The sequence below is a fragment of the Beta vulgaris genome, chromosome 9, assembly GCF_026745355.1.
Source record: "Beta vulgaris subsp. vulgaris cultivar EL10 chromosome 9, EL10.2, whole genome shotgun sequence".
Classification (NCBI taxonomy): Eukaryota; Viridiplantae; Streptophyta; class Magnoliopsida; order Caryophyllales; family Amaranthaceae; genus Beta; species Beta vulgaris.
The window spans coordinates 26,038,370-26,044,028 of record NC_079210.1 but is presented as its reverse complement, the minus strand read 5'-3'; positions in this window follow the sequence as shown (position 1 = coordinate 26,044,028).

Here is a 5,659-nt window from a genome sequence, read left to right as displayed (position 1 = left end):
GGCTTTCCTTTCAAGATGCAAAGACCAGAGCACCAAATAGTCTTAGAACAACAGTGTTATCGTTCTTGGCATATCATTTTAGAAGATAATAAACCCATGATGCTTCCATTTACTTCAAAGTCTACCCACCATTTACATTGGCCTTTATCCAGCAAACCTTTTAAAGGTTTGATTTTAGGAGTGGACGTAAGCGCATGGGTTCTGCGCATGCAACCTTTCCATGACAAATGGTCTAAGAACAAGATATTGCCCTTCTTCAGATTGGCTTCTTATGAAACCATGCATTCCCTTTGACGGAACCATGTCCACTACCTTATTGGGTTGTTGGGACCATGCAATCAACTGCTTCTTGTTTCGATGGGGACCAATGACTGTAACATTAGCTGGTATTGCCTTTATTACTAGGATTTCTCCAATATGTAAATATGGGATTAACCTCCTTGTCTTTCATCGTGTTAAAGATTATAACCAGTTGTACAGTCAGTGTTTATCAACCTTTCGCCAAATTATCAAACCTTCTACTAGTGCTTGCAAACGTGGCTTTCAGAAATTTATTTATTTCTTCGTCAATAAGGATTTTAGTGAAGCAGTAACTTCTCAAGAGGATGTATTCTTCCTCACTTTTGCAAATTAATGATGTTCAGGGCTGGAGGAGCTGTAACATTATGGCTATCTATAGCTGTTAATATCCCATGTACTTCTGAAGTAGCTTTGGCTCATGTTCTGTTGGGACAACTTTATAGATGTCTTTTTAGGAGTAGAGAATCCTTCAAAGGTTTTCGCATTCCGACCTCCGAGTCCCTTATATTCTCTATTGACAAGGTATTTGGACCCGGGTGGCTTATAAATTGTTGGGGCCACATGTACTTTCCCAGTCTTATGGTACTCAACCCCTCTTTTGGTTTTGAAGCACCTAAGGGTTTAGAGGAAGAAGGCCTTTCTTTTGATCCTCTTTTGTTCCTCTATAGACTTGAAGATTGCAACTGTTATGGTGAATTCAGCTTCAATCTTATATCTCCAGATGAGGTTTGGCATCCAAGTTTAATCTTTTCATATATCTTGGTTTTTAAATCCAATCCTGACATCTAGAATATTTCCCAGGCAAGAAGGTTGTTTCTGTCGAGGCTTCCATTAGTGGTGGGATCACGTGCTCCCATATGACTCAAAATCTTCTGATGCTTTGGCGAAATTTGAGAATCAACTCTTCTTAGGCTGTAAGTAATTACATTCCTTAGCTATTTTATAATAACTTTGATTAAGAATGAATATTACTAAATCTTCCTTATGTCTTTTGTTGCCTATTAGCTAAAGCAGACAGGAAGAAGCTAAGAGTGCCTAACGGGATAAGGGTGGACTCTCAATATGGCAGGCTATATTAGGCCATTGTAGACCAAGTGGCTCCCTTCACATCTCTTTAGAGGATGAGGAAGACGCTGCCTATGATAAATGAATTTCCTATGGAAATGTCCAAATTATGGAGGACATTCAGACCATGGGACCAATGGAGCAAATTAACCCTTTTAAGAGGGCTGCAAGGAAAAGAGATTATAATTTTCTCTTTACCTCCAAGGAAATTCAACCCCAAGAGTTAGTGGAGCAATCTGAGCGTGTTCAGAAGGCTACCAAAAAGAGATATCACAGTTGCCTTTCTCCTTCTAAACCTTTGAGATATTCTAATAGGAAACGTCTTAAGTTAGAAGGATCTTCTGAGGAACAACAATACGTGATCTCTTCTGATGAGGATGATGTTAAGACCATATCTCAAATCTTCCCTAAAATCAAACTTTCTAGAGTCAAAGCAGGTATGGATACCATCTTTTACTCTCTTTTGTAAGAAGTTTCATTCTTTGGAATATTAACTTGTTTTAATTCCAGGTTATTCTGGTTTGAAAGAGCCTAAGACCTCTAGTGATCAGTCTTCTGAGAAGCTATCACCTCTTGACTCTACCATCCAACCTTCTGTAGATGTTTCTAAAGTGGTTGACTCATGATTGAATACAAAAGGTGGTTCTGTTACGAACTCGTCATCAGTCATCCCACTTTCTTAACAAGCGATGTTGCCCCCAGTTGGAGCATGTGACTATCCCTTCTTTGGAAGGACGTGTTGCCCCCCAGTTGGAAGGAACTGAGTATCTTAATATGGTGCTTCCTGATGAAGACTTGCTTCATCAATTTTACGGGGATCCCTTGGAGTCAATTCCTTTAGATATTGAAATTCCAAGCTCTATTGTTGCTCCAACAATTGTCATAGCAAGCCCTTCTAATGCTAGGGGTGAGATTCCAAAAAATGTTATTCCCTTAGAGATTACACCCTTGAGGAGAAATACTGAGATTTTGACTACCTTTGTGTTCAAAGGTTTATCATCAACTTCACAATCCTCTTCTGGGACTGGTTTGCCTTTCTTTCCTCGTAAATTAATATTATATTTCCTCTATATGAATCCATATCCTCATAAAACCATACTCCACTCTCTTGCTAAGTTGGCTTTTCTACTTTATGATGCAGATGGAAGCACTCAAAGAAGCAAGTGTGATGAAAGAGTCTGATGAAGGGAAAGAGGTTAATTTCCAAACATACATCATTAGGATCAGGTTGGCTCTGCTAAAACTGATTATTCCTTTAATGATGAGTCTTCTGAGCATATAAAACAAGAAGACAAGATATGAGACCTCTTCTTAACCCTAATAGACAATCCTTATGATCAAACTTTGACATATACACTTAAACAGATTTTGCAATCCCTAATTTCTCAAGGCTTTGAGTATTGGATACCTTGCCTTGATTATGTTAAAGAAACCCTTCTTCTTCAGCAATGTAATGATGAATCAAAGTTCATTCTCTCAAATTTTCAGCTCAAAAACTTCAGGAAGAGGAAGCTTCTTTGGAAACTCAAGTCAAGTCCTTCAAAAACTTCAGCAAACAGATCCATGATTCTCTGAGTTCTTTTGACCATAAGCTAAAGTTTCTTTTTGAGGAAAGGCAGTCTCTACATAATTGTTTCGCTGAGATCAATAGAGAAGAGATCCAAGGGCGAACCAAGCTTGCCAATTTTAGGCAAGAGATGTTCAAAGACATAGTTGTACAACAAAGCTTGATCCTCCAAAAGGAGAAACTCTGTAATGCTTGGTCAAAAATTAAAAACCTTAGTTTAGCTGTTAGATAATGTTGGAATGTCTAAGATATAACATTAATATTAATGCTGTAATTTTAATAATCCTAGTTCTTTGAAACAATTCTGCATGTTTTTGTTGAAACACATGATCATGTTGTTCTCATATAGATCGATGATATTTCTTTAGAAATTTTCCATTTAAGGCTCTATATATGCATATATTTCAAGAGATTTTCATATGAATGATAAAGGGAACTTGCCACTTATGTGACCGTTTCCCTAATTAAGGATCTTTGTTAGCTGCTTTTGATAGAAACATTCTCCAAACCTTGTCATTTTTCTGGAATTCTTTAGGCACTACCATTTTGTTGTAGGCCCTAACAACCTTTACTATTTGGATTCTCATTTTTTGTTAAAGTTTCTTCCTTAGCTTCTAGAGCATCCATTATTTCAATATTCATTGCTTGTGAATAGTCATCTCATGATAATCCCATTTGTTGGGCTATCCTATATGACCTTACGTTCACTTCGGCAGGGATTACTGGAGTGTGTCCATAAACTAAGTTAAACATGTAAACGGTCCTATACCCATGATTCAAAATTTCCTTGCCAAGCTACCTGAAACAGATTTCCGAAAGTCCACAGAAAAATGATTACTTATTGCCCAAAGTGAGAAGCAAGAATATTCTGATAAAGACGTTCTTCAGTAATATCATCATCACTCTCGAAGTCATGTGTGGTAGCAATACCAAACTAAATACGACGAGTAGTGGGTCCTGAGCTAAGCCTTGGCTAAACCTTGGAAATCTTAATGCCATAATGCCTTTCAAATTCTTGTATCACCTTGACCTTTCATAAGTGGAGAGAGAATGAAGCACCCATAATAAAGGCATTTAATATTTGTTCTTGATTCAACACACTTCCACTGAGGTGTCCGAGTAGATACTCTTATTTTCTCTCGAACCATGATAATATTTTACAAAATTGATCATATCTTTGAATCATTTATTTCTCTTGAAATCTCTTCAATTCTTATTTCTACACGCGTCTTTTTTTAGGAATCCTGTTGCTTCCCTTTTAGAGGTCATATTGCCCCATAAGGCATATAGCAACAAATCATCCCATTTTCTTAGATTTTTATCTATTAGCTTTGAGATCCCTTTAACTATGATCTTATTAATAGCCTCAACTTGACCATTTGATTTAGCATGGTAAGGTGTTGAATGAAACTTAATAATCCCAAACTAAGTAAGATAATCCAGTAGGTCAGGGTTCCTGAATATTGTGGCTTGATCAAAGGTTATATTTTCTATAATTCTAAATCTTTTAATGATTTTCTCTTCTAAAAACTTTTTACAACTTGGGTATTAGATCTTGGGTATTCCAAAACTTTTTACCACTAGGATGTACGAATGCTTTTCGGAGGATGCAGGATTGATTTCTCCTATGACATCCACTACCCATCCTATGAAAGGCCAAGGTTTAAGAATGTATTTCAGTTTGAGCTGGTGACCTACATATGGGTCCAAACTTCTCACATCTTTGACAACCTATAGCATAATTCATACAATCCTTTCTCATAGTAGGGCAATAGAATCCATGTTTGTGCAACAACCATCTCATGTTTAGACCGTTTTGATGAGCACCATATAGCCCTTGGTGAATCTCAGCCATGAGACTTAGAGCTTCTCTAGCATCCACACATTTTAAAAGTAATCCTTCTGGATCCTTTTTGTAAATTCACCAAATTGCATGCAAAACTTAGTTGCTGCCATTTTGACTATATTTGGCACTTTTGTCCCTGTTGGGTTTTGGAGATAATGAATAGTTTCATCTTAGTGTAAGAAGGGTTGCGGTTGGCCCAAAAACCGCAACGCTTCTTGTAAAGGCCCAAAAACCGCAGCCCTTCCAGCGCAGCTTTCCTTTTTTTCCCATAGTGTAACTCCTGGAAAAATATTCTGACCTTCTTGGCCGTTTGGTAGTTAAATGGCGTCACTCCTTTGTCGGCCTTTACCCAGATGCACTATGTATCTAAGGTTCCTAAAATAGTAGAAGGAGCCTGGTTCAGTGTCTGCAACCGTCACAGTTTTCTTACGTCTTGGGACAAGACCTCCAAGATGCACGCCTAGAAGGCGAAATTCCAGTTCGTCCAAGCACCTAATGATGCAGTGGCTAGGAGATATCGCCAGTGTAGCCGGGCGCCTACCAATACTAGACGAACAACATCCTTTTTGGAGCTGGAAACTAATTCTGACGAGGAACTGGTAGAAAGCTTCAGAATTTCGGCGTATTCTGCCCCAAACAACTCGTCCTTTAAGGGTCCGTCCAACCGAAAACCCTTGAAGGACATGTTTTACAACGATAATTACCTGATCGACGTTGGCTTGCGGTCGGCCGAAGATAGAGGTATACTCTTTATTTCTCAAGTAAACTTCCTCGTCCGAATATTCTGTATTATTAATTATATGCTTTCTTTTCCATATTTGGCCAAAGAAACGTTAAAGAAGTCTTGCACGGGAGACATCAGTATGTCTAAATAGAGCAGC